At 49.8% G+C, this 14,845-nt stretch overlaps 1 protein-coding gene across 1 annotated transcript in view; it reads left to right on the forward strand.

Moving 5' to 3' along the window:
* LOC131670844 (matrix metalloproteinase-2-like) overlaps window positions 1-14,845 on the forward strand; it is a 100,837-nt gene that overhangs the window by 63,930 nt on the left and 22,062 nt on the right. The window lies entirely within an intron of this gene.

The following is a 14,845-nucleotide window of genomic DNA, read 5'->3' on the forward strand; positions in this document are numbered from 1 at the left end:
TTCGCGAGAGAATACTGCAGCTCAATTAAGCGAACGCGTTTTCAAAAGTTTACGAGCGCCGCTATCTCTCTCTCTCTCTCTCTCTCTCTCTCTCTCGCTCTCGTTTTTTTTTAACATTCATTGCGCGCGTCTGTACATTTTTATTATAACGCGTTTTAGCAATGGCTGAATGTGTCAGTTACAAGTACAAGACGGATTGCGTTCACCTATACCGTACACATTCATTAATTGGGAGATTTCGTAGGGTAGATTTACGAGAAGTATAAATTCGTGACCAGCGATAGTTGACCCTGTCGAATTCTATAACCTCGGCAAATATTTAAACAGAATAAGAATATACGCGTCGGAGCGACGGACGCGCCCAAGAGAGCTGGCCAGGAGAGAGGCAAATGACCCGTGGGAAAAGTAGCAACGACAGGCGTCTACCGCGCTGCAGCTGAAGTGAGCCGATCGCAGCGGCGCGGGGCCTCCTTTCCCGGCGGAGCTGTGTGCCAAACTTGCAATTCTTGATGAATCGGCCGTTCGATATTCCGCAGTGCATTGTTTTACTTTCGAGTCTTGGCTGCGGACTCTTCGTACACGTATTCGCCGCTGCCGAGCGATTGTTCATTCCAAGTTCGCCACCTTTGGTCAGCGACTAGGCCTCGCGCGCCGCGTAGCTTCCGCGACGACCCCTCGCCGACAGGAAGCGAGTTGCTAATTAACGAACTGGCGCGTCGTAGCGAACGTTTATTACGAGAAATAAAGACCGCGCGAGGCAAGAGAAGCGCGGCTGAAAGGAACAACCAAAGAGGACGAGGACGAGCGAGCGGAGTCAAGTGGCCTCTGCGCGCCGCGCGCGTAAACAAACGACGCGACGGCTACGACGACGACGACGACGAGCCAATTACGTTTGTTCGCGCAGTGCCGGCACAAAAACTCTAACAATTGACGTCAGCTCTTTCATTAGTATCAATTCGTGGCGAGCGACAATTCGCTCTCTCTCTCTCTCTCTCTCTCTCTCGCGTGCAAGACGATCGAGGTACGACGCGGACGATCGCAGCCGCTGCCAGCGCTACCGCTATGCATAATTGTAAAGGCCGCGCGCGGCCCTGAGTGGCCCATCGATCCACGCCCGGCGAATTAGTTTTAATCGGAGCGAGCAGCCGCGGCTGTGATTGACGATCGTCTGCTATGTGCTATTTTATTGCCGCACTGCAATTTTCGCTTTCCGTCACTTTTCATCGCGCGTCACTCATTGCCTCTGTATTATGCAACTTCTGGTTTGTCGTTGACTCCCCAAAGGTGCCCCTGAAGCCATTTTCACGCGCAGACTCGTTTTGTTGGACGCGAAAATTCCCTCGTTGCTCTCCCCCCCTCCCCTCCTATCACCGCCAAATTTGTCATTCCGTTCGTTCGGTTGAATTTTTTAAACAAAGTGGACCTATTCGATTTTTTTTGTAAACGGAAATAGAGATTTGAAGATAGAAGCCGCACGGAAGCTCGATTATCGAAAAAATTTATGAATCCTAAATCACAGACAAAGTTAGAGTATTGGCAATACACGGTATGTTCATACATATTGTATTTTTGTTGGCTGCAAGACCCACACAAATCGAAATCTACAGCATTTTATACAGCATTTTACCTGTATATTGCGGCGTCCTCGTTGAAATTGCTTTGAGCAAGCAATATAATCGAGCTTGGCGAAATCAAGAGCGCAGATCGTTGCATTTTAAAATGGGGAGATGGCGGCGTGCGGGAGGGGGTAGGTGGAAGAGATCGAATGGGCGGAGGGTACCAGTGTGCATTATGGGTGAGGTGCTTTCAAGGCTAATAGCCAGAGCGGCAGCTTACTCGCGTCGACGCTGCGAAGCTCGCTTCGATATTGCTAGGACCGGCAGTGGCTGTCGCCACGATAAGTACATCGCGATGCACGATCGGATTATGCGGCCCAGTTGTGTGCGAATTAGGTTTTTTCTTGGTAGTGTCGAGGCGAGCAGAGCGCGTGAACATATCTCGGTAGTCGTTTTAACGTTCGATCGGAGTCAAAGCCGCGGAATCGCTCGGCGATTCAAGGATAGTAGAGAGAGACAGAGAGAGAGAGCAAAGCACTCGAAATTGAATGGGGAATCTCTCGAAGGAAGGAAACAGCAGCGGTGGCAAGTCTTTGCCGTTGTCGTCTGCTGCATATGCATGCAAGGTATTCAAGCGCCCCGAGGCAATTCCAAGATAACTCACCGCAGAGAGAAAGAGAGAGCGAGAGAGAGAGAGAGGCGGCAGCATGGCTGCAGCCCCCGAAACATTAGCACAAATGAAAAGCGAGTGAGAAATAGCGCCGACACGCCAGCCGCGATAGATTATTTACAGCGCAGACAATTCGCTCGTCGTGTCTTCTCTGTTTTCGCGCTCGAGTACACGTGTAATTGATTCTCTGGCGCCCGCGCGGGGGCCGGAGAATTCTCGTGCGTGTGCACTCGAGCTGCGAATACTCGAGAATGAAGCACGAGGTCTCGCGCTTTCGAGTGCCTTCGGGTCGCGAGTGCCCGGGCACGTTTTTCTTTTTCTTTTCTCTCTTTTTTATTTTATTTTATTTTTTTTTCTTTCTTTCCTTTCCTTTTTTCTCGAGGGAAGCGCACGCACAAACCCCTTTTAAGCCACTCGGCTGCCAGCGCCACGACAACTCAAGTGCCACTCCTCCTCGGGTTTCGCTCTTTGTGCGTGCCAGCTTTTCTGTCTTCTGGCGGCAATCGTTTTCGACTCTTTTTTCGTGCCCGACAGACGTCAATTCGTCGCCGCCGAGCGCCAAAGTGTTTTCATTTTGCCACGATCGAGGCGCGCTTTGCGCCAAGCGCGATCGATCATTTTGCTGGCCGACAGAACGAGAATTCGAAGTAGCCCGGGCCGTTTATTAATTTGATTGCCGCTGCGTGTCTGGCAATTCATTACAGTTTGAATGTCGGCCGAAAACTTGGTAAACGTTCGAAAAATTGGAGAAAGAGAACGCACGTTGGTGATGCCACGTAAAAGCGTTCTTGCTCGGTTATCGGTTACCTATATGTCGTATCCTCTTCTCCCTCTCTCTTTCTCCCTATCCCTTTTGACCAGTCAGACTTCGTTACTCGGACAGGAAAATAAAAAGAGAAGGATAAGCGCGCTCGAATTTTTTTTTCCTCGCTGGCGGATGCACGCGGAGCGAGGGGATAAAGTGAAACTTTCATCCCCCAGGAGGAATTCTATCGCGAGCCGCTGGATTACAAGCGAGAAAATGCAATAAATTCGCGGCAAACTCCGGAACGAAATTTTTTTTTCCCTTGCTACGCGCGCTGCCACGTATCTGGCCGCAGCGGTGAAGCAGCGTTTCGTCGATGTACATAGCAGCGCGATTGTTAGGCGTAATGAGCGTCGCGTGCGGTGTTCGAACGGAAGTCGACAAAGTACAGAAAAACTCGAGGGTTACATTCTACTTTCGTTTAACGCCCGACTGCTCTCTCGTACTCTCTTGGCGGCACTTTCCGCATAGAAGCTGAGATTCGACCGGCGACTCTTGCTACTGTGAATGACGCGAGTACTTTTCGCGTGTACTTATTGCGATGAGATTGCTTGGATTGCTTTCTTCGCTGCTCTTTCGACGATCGCGTATTCGCACGCGACAGCTTTAGCTTGGGCTAATAGGAACATTCGCTGTGCTTCATCTCGACACTGGTGGCAAAATAATTCTCTGAATTGAATAGCGCGTGCATCGAAACTTTGGTCATTTGGTAACTAATCTCCAATGCGGTGCATCAATTGGAATATCCTTGGAGGTGATTGTAGTCGGCCAAAGATCCGCTTACGAGTGCTACCGGAAAGTGGAGACGAGACATTTGCCTCTCGAGTAGACGCAATCAGAGTTTGATCGGACGCGAAATTTTTGACGAGAACCCGGGCAATCCGTAATCGTATCAGCAGAAATTGCGCAAACAAGCTCGTCGCTCATCGAAACAAGCGGAAAGCAAGCTGCAATAATCCCATCCGAAATCTCGAGTGGCCGTAATCCGGGCCTTTTATCGCTAATGCCAGGCGCGCGACCTGTACCGGCAATTACAAGTTGGTCGTCGGCCGCGCGGGGACTTGTCGGTGGCCGCGAGTATCGGGGCTCTCCTCAAAGCCGATTTGCCGAGTAAACTTCTTTCCGAGCGTCCTCTATAGCCGGGGGCCTGCGGATCAATCGCGCCACGACGTTCGCGATATCGTAGAGCGCGCTCGCCGCCAGTTGCGCGTGCCTCTGGCGCAGTTTCAATTAGCAGTCGGCGAGAGAGAGAAACGAGGCGTCCGTTCGGATGAGTTTTGCTGCATTGCCCTTCCGCCTTTTAATTAATCCTGCAGCTCACTTTTGGCTTGCTTTCCTTCTGCGCTTCTGTTCTCTCTAGCTCGTTTCACGCGTAGGCGCAAGCGCTAATCAACTTGCTTTGCTTGTTGGGCGATACTTGCAGGATCCTTTCGACGGAATAACAGAGGATAAAGACGGCCGCTCGATGGGCTTTGTATAATTTTCCTTTTCTATTGGATTTCAATGAAGCTATTCAGTTGACAATAAACGATAACTGGACGTTGAACACGCACAATGGAAATATAATTTTCAAAGGTGAAGGGACAAAAGCAAATTTTGTTTTGAAAACATGTTTTTGCAGGTTTTTTCTCGCTCTTTCGTGCATCACACCCTTTTATACATCTCGCTTCGCACTCTTGAAAGCCGAATAATTTAGCTCTCAAATTAACTTCCGCGCCCATCAGCCGATACAATTCGAAAGCTATAATTTTCAAGTACGTTTCAATTCCACTGTTGATTATTAATCGAATTCGCCATGGGTACGTAATTAGCGATCATCGCAGCCAACTTTTCATATTTGCCGGCTCGTGCAGTTCCGAAACGATTAATCGAATGGCAATGAATCGAGTTGGCATTCGAGCTGCTGACTCATCGTGCTCGCGTTATTAACATAATCAAACAGCAACGGGCGAGAGAGAGAGAGAGAGAGAGAGAGTGCAGGATAATCAAGCCACTGGAGTCGTCTACCGAAAATTTCCGCGTGCTCGTCGGTTTTTTTCTCTCCCCCACGCGAGCGGATTTCATAAATTGGCCGTGCACGCGCAATAAACTGGCGTCGTCGTCTCTCGCGACCATAAACACGAAAACGCTTCTCCCAGCAAGGCAAAAATGAATACGAGCGTGCATCGTCGCAAACGCACATATATTCCGAAACCCTGGCGCGGACGTATTTGCGCTGAATATCTCGTCCGGTATAAATTTGCCTGTGCACGTTTGACCGCGTAATGGTTTTCTGCTCGCTTTTGAAAGTTACGCGTCTCTCGATTTGCCCTCGAAAGGGGGAGTGCGGGCAAGCGGAAGGCTTTTTATTTTTCGCGGGACGCGAAAAAGAGCGGCGAGCAAGTTTTCCGCTTTCCTTTTGGCCTCGCGCATAAAGTGCGCGCGCGCGCTATTTTATTAAGTTTACAATGGCGCCCCGTCCGCGACAACGGTTATATCTGCGCGCTTTGTTGGCGGACTCCCTTTTGTGCGCCCTATTCATAAGATCTCTTTCGCTGCCTTGGCGGCTGGCTCTCTTGGCGCCGGCCCGCGCCACCGCAGCGCGCGCGTACGCGAATCAAGGTCTTGCATCTTCGGCCGGACGAGCTTGGAATAATCGCGTGCTCGACGCGAAAATCGCGGTCGGGCGAGCCAGCTGTTGGATTTTCGAGTGACAAGCAGTTCGGCGAGCCATCGAAAGCCCGACAAAATCCGGTGCTCATATCGATTCCAGTTCAACTCGAGCAGCCCCGTTCGCCGACAAATCGGACTGGGCAGCTCTGCGCGGCGCTAATTCCGCCCCCGTTAGCTTTCATTTTTTATTCGCAGCCGCCTCCTCGCTCGGCAAATCCAATTTAGCATTCTCGCGAAAAGGTTAATTGTCGTAATTGGGCGGCAGCGGCACCGGCGGCACAACTCTCTTTTCCGGGCAGCCGCGCGCTCGCGATTATGGTAACTAGCGTCGCCGGACATTCCGCTCACGTTATACGTCCCCACCCCCTCCGCTCCGCCCTGGCCCCTTTTTCCTAATTTTCCGGGCCGCGCCGCGCTTGCGTGCGTTCGACTTCCAAGGACCAGCGCCAGAGAAGCGAGCGAAAGCGAGGCGATCCGTAATTAAAGCCGTGACTCTTTGGCGCTGATCTTTCGAGACAATCGGGCTGATTGGCCGCGCGGCTTAATGGTCTCCTCCTGCTTGGCTCGAGACTGATGATGCGGCATCGCGGGCAAATGGCGCGAGCGGACGCGCGAGTTACGGCTATCGCGACGCTTTCGGCTGGCACGCGCGTCAATGTCGCGCCCCCGCCGTGGATCTCGACGACGTTCGGTCGCTCATCTTCAATGCGATTCGCTCGTTTTGGATTCTCTTGCGCGTTTGTGTTTGTAGCGAGTACGTTGCCAAAGCGTTTCCATGACGCTTGTTACTTGCTTTTTCTTCTTTTCTCATTTTGGATGATCGGCTTATTTAAATGCAAAATAACCGGAGTTGTATGATATTAACGCGAATCCCCGTAAGTATTGGAATCGCAGCGCGAAACGCGTGTCCAGAAATGAGGTCGGAGGGAACGAGCGTCGCTGCATACGTCGCGGATTTCTGGCTTCTTTTTGTGATTTCGGCGGTCGCGCATTATCGAGGGGCTTTCCAGGCCGGAAACGATTATAGCCGACGAGAGTTTCTCTCTGGCGGCGAGCTGCTGCTGCCTCATGGCTTGGATGCAGCCTTAATAGGAATTTGCATAATAGCATTAGCCCCCGAGGACGTAACACGCAGCGAAGTAGGAAGAGTAGAACTTTTCTCGTCCCTACTTTGCTCTCCGCTCGTTTTTTTCATTGTATTAGTTTGCTATTATTCTTCGTTTTTTCTTTCGGTTTCTGTTTTCCCGCGGTGCGCTACGTCGTTCGCGGCTTTCCTCTCTGTGAAAACTCTTTGACTTGTCGTTAGTTTTGGTCCCAAAAACTTTTCGCCGATCTCTCTCCCTCTCCTCCCCGTCGTCGGTGCTTCGCGCCGAGAAGCTTTTCTTGGAGTAAACTACGTTTTGGCTTTTGCCGGGCTCGCAGCCTGTCTGAGAGGATCATTGCTGCTGCTGCTCTTTTGACGGAGTTTCTCGTGACGTCTGAAAACCCACTGAATAAATTAGTACTCGAGTTATTTTGCGCGCTCTCGCGGGCTTATTACGAGCCGGAAGAAACGCGAGATATAATTCGCTTGGTTGTCTGCGGCCCGGCGAACGTTATGCGGACGATATTACTTATTTGAATATCCGCGATGTAATAAAGCGCCTAACGAGCGAATAATAAATAACCATCGCGAATGGCCATATTGGTATATATAATCGCGAGAATCGATGAATAATAATCTGTCGAGAGCAATGAAGGTGCGACGCGGAGAATAAACTTAACGAGCCCCCGTCGATCTGACTCGCTATTATTACTCTTCATCAATTCGCGAAAGAAGGAAACTTCTGACGTCTCTCTCTCTGCGGCGAGTAACCATGCAATCGATTGCTACCGCCGCCAACGTTGCGAACAACGCGAGCACATCTCATCTGAAAAACCTCTTCGTTAAGCGTCCGTGTGTAATTACTTACGTCCACATCTTCGTTCACCCTCTCGAAATACGTGCGAACGCGGTAAACGCAGCTCGCCAGTTTTTTCTTCTCTCTCGATCGTTCTGTCTCTGCCGGACGCGCAAACTTTACACTCTATCGAGAAAAACCGCTTGGATTTATTGACTGCCCTGTTCATCTCGAGAGAAACAGATAGAGCATCCTCTTTACATTTGGACTGCTAAGTCTTTTTTTCCAGTTAGAAAAATTCACTTGTAGCGAGAGGAGTCCATTTACGGAATACAATGAGTTTGAATTGCCACCGAAGCTCTTTCACCCGAATGTTTTGAAGAATTTTTCGTGGGCAGAGAAGGCACGTGCGGTTTTTCCGCCTCGGGAAATCAACTTCTAAATCAACTACCATTCGAGTTCACTTGGCGAATCCTACGAATTACGGGTAAAGAGTTAAAAAGACCAAGTTTTGCCTTGCAGAGGGGAGGCGAAGGAAACAGGAAGATTTTTTCCTCGATATTAAATAACGAACGGGCCAATTTTTTTCCTGTTTTTTTTTTTTTTTTTTTTTTTTTTTTTTTGAGGTAAGTTAGTTTTCTCCCGATAGGAAAGTACTTTTCCCGGCGCAGAGTACATATACGATAGCAGCCATAAAGTTCTTGTCTGTGACATCTTTACGCGATGCTCGAGAGAACGAGCAAGAAGAGCGAGAGGGGAGGGGAGCGGCGAGCTGAGTGTGCCAATTTTCCGAAGGGATTCTATTGTTTAAGGAATAGCCTTTTTTTCTAGAGACTTTTCAATCGTTTTGCCGCTGCATATGCTCTTTGATTTACGTACGCTTTTGTTCAAATGAACAATCGAGAATAAACATCGTCGGTTGCGATTGAATGACATTCTCGTGATTTTTGTTAATTTGCCCGTAATAATTTCAGATTACGAGAGTAAATCGTTTCTGCATCGAACTGAGGATTAACCTAAAAATTATGGGAAACACGCAAGGACATCGAGATTGAAAAAAGTGTTGCAGATATTATTATCAATATTGAGAGAATTTTCATTCTGAAATATGCAAAAGATTCTTCGTTTTAATACCGCTATTCCGCTCCTCTGTGATACTGTACTCTCCGATATCTACCATGAATTATAAAAATTCATCTCGAATATCGCACCTTTATTAATATTTCACTTTCCACGAAACGCTCCCTTTCTCTCTCGCGTGCGGACGCCTTCGCAGTATCGACGAATTTCAATAAAAAGTAAGCATCCAAAGGTAATCCCATTCTCAAAGTACACTCGGCTTTTATAGTAATCGCGCGGCTACCGTCGCAGGTAGCGCGCGAACGTCGACTGGCCCGCGAGAAAGAGAAAAAAACGGAAACCAATCGTAAAACTCGGCAGTCGCAACAATTTGAAAGTTTGATCGCGCGCGAGACGTGACGAATAGACCGAGCCGACTCGCGCGAACTCCTCTATAGAAAATTCAAGCTCTCCGCTACTTTATCCCCTTATGCTCCCAAGTTTTAGCGGCGCAGCTGCTGCAACTAGCTTATCGCTTTATCAGCATTCATGATTAACGCGACCGCATATTGTGTCCCGCGTTCGTATACGCCGGGACGAAAATGTGCGTATAGTTGCAGGACTGCAGTCTCCGAATATGTACGGTCGATAGTTCGTCAAGATCCATTTACTAATGAAAAGCCCTTTTGCCGAGATTCATTATGCAAATGCCACTACACGTTTGCGCGAGGCTTGATACGACTTTGTCAAAGTACTCTTCTCTCCCTTCCTCCTTCCCTCCCTGCAGCCGCCCGGCCGGCGCCCTTCGCGTTTCGCTGCGTCAAAATTTCGGCAGTCAAGTTGCTTACGTCTCGCCAGCGTTTTCGTTCGATTGCGCATTGCTCATTGCGAACGCTTATCGCGCGATCGGTCGCTTCGCGATTTTCTCGATTTTCACGATTTCCTCGATTTTCTCGCGGGGCAAGGCAAATTTATTATCTCTCGTAAAACCGCGCTGACAAAAGCGAGAGATAATACAGAGCTGCGGTCCTTGGGCATAAATTGCAAGCAGCGCCGCGGGCTCGCTACACGACCACCGCTGCGGCAGCGAAGCGCCGATCATCGATAAGCCCGCGCCTCGGGCCCGCTCGCTCTTTTTCGCGCGCTCGCCGACAATCACGGATAAGGACGTTAACTTTACGCAGCTCGGCTCGATTACTTCGCCTTCCTGCTTCGCTATCCGCGCTGATGAACCCAATGAAGCTTTGCTCGACGGCCAAGCGAACGTATATTTTTGCCCGGCGAAAAAGCTCTCTCTCTCTTGCTTTTTTCTCCTGTTTGGTCGAGAGGCAAGTTTTGATGTTACTTCGAGAGAACGGCGCCCTGTGGGGCTTGCGCATGCAAATACTACTGCAGGCTCAGTCCGCATAAAAGAAAATTTACATAACGCAAAATAACGCTGGGTAATGAAAGCGTGCGAGCGAGAGGACCAACTTTTAAAGCCAAATATTTCCTCTTGGCAGGAAACAATTTTTTTTTTTCTTTCCCCCCTTCGACTTGATAAGTAGCGCTCGACGAGGAGTCACGAGCTTAATTGCGTACTTTTGCTTCATTTTACAAGGATTTCTTTGTCGCGACGGTTGCGTCGTTCAAGAAACGTATATTGGCGTGTCTGACTGAACTCGTTCTTTTTCTACTTATGCTCGCTCGCGTGTTTGCTCGCGCGGCAAATATTTCGTCCCGCGCGTCCGGTAAAAAGCTTTTGCTTTTAAGTGGGATTTTTCTCTTTTCTTGGTTTTTTTTTAAACTACTCTGATGAAGAAGTTATCCGACCGGCAAAGTGATAAAACTTTTGTAATGTCCGTTGTTCTTCCAGAATAAGTCTCGGTATAACTTTCGAGATGCAGACTATTTAATTTTCCGATCATCCTCTGCTCGGATTATCAATATTTTCCCCTTCGCCAGGCGAAAAATGAAAAAGACGAGTCTCTTTTAGCACGACGTAGTATCGAAGCGAATATATATTCTCTGCTCCACAGACATGCCTCACATATATCATAGAGAGCCCGGCACTGCGAGGCTGCATTTCTCTCTGTATGCTCAAGGATTTATCTGACGATTTGGGCTCCGAGCAATTTGCATATGCAAAAATCTTGATCCTTGACGGTCCCGGACCGATTACAATGGTCTTCTCCGTCACATAGCTTGTTTAGCAGCTAGTTTCACGCTCGAAATAACGCAATCAAAGAGCCCTCGCACGCGTGTCTGCTGAAAGCCCAGAGATCTGTTCGCTCTCGCTTTGTACTTGGATGCTATATCATTGTAAAGTGCGCACGAGAAGAGTCATAACATCGTTCGCGTCGTTCCTTCAGCAGCTACCAGCGAGAATTACCGCGCACTTTTCGGAGGAGGAGTCCCTTCGAGTGAACGTATCCCTCGACGTTTCGATCTGCAGACGTGTTCGCGCATGACTGCGATTGCAGCGGCGCCCCCCCCCCCTCCTCCTCCCGCTCCTTGGGCTCTCATGCGAATCTGCACGCTTCGCGCCGCGATCGTTGTCGCGCTCGCGCTCGGCCCTGCGCGTGCCGTTCCGACGTAATGCGACACGGCGCGCCCTACTTACCAACTTGTTTCGCGCCGACGTCCGTTGGATTGTCGTTCGCTGGGCTCGAGCCTTTCTCAACGAAGGCGTGGACGGCGATTATCACGGGAGAGTCTCGGGGCACGCTGCCAGCGCGCGGCGGCGGTTCGCAGGCAAACAGCCGCGAGCATTAATTTTGCAGGCCGAGAAAATCGGAAAAGGAGGGCGAGCCGGTGCGCGTAGCGGGGGATTCGGTAAAATTTGGAATTCCATCGACGTCGATCCTCCAGCCGAGCTTGACTTTACGCTCGCTTGGGGCTCCTCTCGCGAGAAGCCGCCGCGCGCGCCTACGCCCACCACTGACCTTTTTCTCTCTCGTCCTTCCTTTTTTGAATAAATTGTCCGCGATCAAGCTCCATCCACGTTGGAGTTCGTTGCGCGCTTCATTTTTCACGTGCAGGCGCACACAGCCTCGCTCGTGATTTTTCATTCCGCGCGCGGCACCGTCAGCCAGCTTCATATATAAAGTGTCTTCTAAACAATACATGCCCGCCATTCTAGAGGCTGTCTGCGCGGATATTGCTGCTATTTTCGTCTCGTTCTTATTTTCCGTTTACTCGTTCGAGTCGCGTTAAGCAGTTTTTGCAAATTATGGTTCTTTTCTGTTTCAGGTAAGGATCCTTTCGTTCCAATTATCGCGCGACAAAGCTTTGCAGATAAGTACACATACGCTTATTATATCATGATTTCTAAACAAGTCTCGGGCGTGCTCGATTACTATCGTTGCTTGTATTCAACGTCACGGAACGCAGTCAAATTCGAATCTAATTAAAAAGTCCTTGGTGAGCCTTGTCATGTGAACTTGCCAAACAATTTTAATGGCATTGCTACACGTACGGAAAACTATTCTCGTTCCGAGTGAAAAGTTTACTTGTAAGCGTTCAAAATCTTTGCGACTATAAAGTTTTGGTAATTACGAGGCATAACGAGTTCACTTCCATTACTTGCGCTGATTTATTCTTCAACTGTCTTCAAAATTAGTCTAATATTTAATTTTGTATCACGAAAATCTTTTCGATTAAAAAGTGAAACCGCGAAGATTCAAGACAATTAAAAAAGATCAGCGTAACTGCTTCTTTTCCAAGCCAATGTGCGAATCGATACGTGGACGCTGAAAAATTGACCTATCGTAGGCGAGGCTTTTTCCGCGTTCAATAGAGGACACGCCGATAACTCGTCTATAAAAAATAAAAGTAATAACCCGCGAATCGCAAAATTATCGTATCGCGAATGGGCAAAATTAACAAATACGACCAGTGCGATAACTCGATCGATAGAATAATTTGGTTAATCGGGCATCAGGCTTTCTCTCCCTTGTAGTTTACCATCGTCGTAAAGTCCGGCGGGGATAGTGGGAAGCGTCGCACGGGCAACACAATGGCCACTGTCGATTCGGGCTTTTTCGCGCGCTACTACAAATTGGCCGGCGCGCGCACTCCAGCACTCGAGAGAGAAGTAGATAAACAAAAGCGTCGGGCTCGCCAAAGGACAGACAAAAAGCAAACGGGAAGGTTGGAGATAGAGAGAGAGAGAGCTTGATCAACGGCTGTGGATAAATCCACCTTAATTTACGCCGAATCCACTTGTTGTTACCTCTTTCTCCCCCCGATAAGAACGTTTCGCGCGGATACCCTCGAATCGGCGACGTTGGTATCCCATCGAGTGTAGGCCAAATTTTCATTGTAGATTAAGCGCTATAATTCCGAGGGGTTACAGCAACGCGCGGCTATATTCAGCTAATGGGGCGCAGCGCGTGGGGGTGCCTTAAAGCCGAAAACTCGCTGGCGCGCGCCGCTGGCTATCTACATTGGCATTTGATTCCGGCGAGTGAGCCTGGAAACAAAAGTCCTCGATACGGAAGCGCGCGTGGGCAGAGAAGGTTTTATCCCGCAAGAGCGAGGCCGGAGGAGAGGAAGAGAGCCAAAGTTCAGAGCGGCGCGCCCTTGCCTCTCGCGCGAGGCTTATTGAGCGCGCTACGCCTATATTGCTCCGCGTCTCCGCGTCGCGAGCGCTCGCGCTTCGGTAGACGTGCGCGGCGACGAACGAGGGGCGCGTGTCATCCCGTCGAAATGCAGGGGCTTCGAGGCCGAGGGGGAGCATCGATCGCGCGCCGCGGCTATCTAGCGGCGCGGTTTACGGATGATCCGTTGCGTCGGTTCCGCTCTTCCGACCTTTTTCCGCTCGAATTCATTTCGCCGTTAGTACGTCGCGACACCTGGAATCGGTTTGACGCTATTTCGCGCTGCCTTAACGTCGCCTTGGAACTGTCCTCGCTGCCTGCTAGACCGCAACCACCTTGCATCGGCTGGCCACTCGAGCTCGATTCTTATGAAATGATTCCGTGAACAAAGCCATTCGTAGTGACGGTAAAATAAATAAAAAACCATCGGGGCACGTATGGTAGGATGAATTTTCTTTGGAACGAGCACGCGAGTATTTTATGAATTTCACGCGCAGGAAAGAGAGAGAGGGTAAAACCATTATAGCCAACATTCTATCGGCTATCCCGAGTGGATCCGGAGCGCGCGTTTATCGGGGGTGTAAAAGAGAGAAAAAAAAAATACCTATATAGCCGAGGAATTATTTCAGTCGCCGTACGACAGGTTTGGTCGAGGCCGCGAGGCGTTCTTCAAAGATAGCACGAGCTAATAATTGCATCAGCAAGCTCGAACGTTCGCGTCGGACTCTAATCTAATAAAGATGAAACCGAGACGTCTCGCAAGTTGCCCGGATTAAAATTCTCCGAGGGCGATCTCGCTAATAACCGAACAAGGGGAAATCCCCGTTGCGCGTCAAAAAAAATACACAAGAAGAAGAGGGCCCGGATAGATTAAACGCTGGATTATCCGCGGTAAGTCAGAGCAAGAGAGCGCGCGTGACTCGTTCGAGGGATGTAGAGCAACGCTTGCAGTCGTTAATCGATTTGGAGTTTCCCGTCTGGTTTCCTCGCAGTCTCGCGGCAAGGACGGGGAAGCAGTGCGACAGGCCAACGCGAAGAGAGAAAAAACTAATGTACCCGAGATACTTGCGCGAGGTGTAACTCGTTGCGTGACTGCGGAGAGGGGAAAAAACCGCTTGGCTGGCACCTGTCTGTAGTCCCTTTCTCGCGGGGATCTCACCTACCGTCGCTCCGCTTTCGTGTCGCTCGGGCGCGCGTGCCAGATCTCGACCGATCGTTATATATTCGTCACTCGTCGCACGTCGTGCACGTGATTTTACGCGCCGAAATGCACTCCGCGCCACGGTTCGCTCGTCTTTTATTTCCGGATGGCGACTCGGTGTCTCGCTTGTGGTCACTGCTGCCTAGAAACGTTCGCTGGCTTTGCGGGCATTCGTGTTTTGAGCGCCGAGGCAATGATTAACGACCAAGCAAGCTCAGCCAAATTCGTAATGAAATTTTGGCGTAACGACAACGGCATTGTATTTTTGCGAAGCACTACTCGTGGAAGTGCGCTCAATGACTATCGTTAAGCGGAAAAAACGGCTAGACAGCGGGAGGCAGTTCAATCGAAATCAAACAAGACAAATTGTTCCGACGGGACAAAGCGACGGACAAGTCAGTTCTATCCAGCGAAGTGCTATCTGTCCGCTCTCGCGCCCGAA

Source organism: Phymastichus coffea, unplaced genomic scaffold (genome assembly GCF_024137745.1).
Source record: "Phymastichus coffea isolate CEN01 unplaced genomic scaffold, Cenicafe_Pcof_1.1 PCOF00116, whole genome shotgun sequence".
NCBI lineage: Eukaryota > Metazoa > Arthropoda > Insecta > Hymenoptera > Eulophidae > Phymastichus > Phymastichus coffea.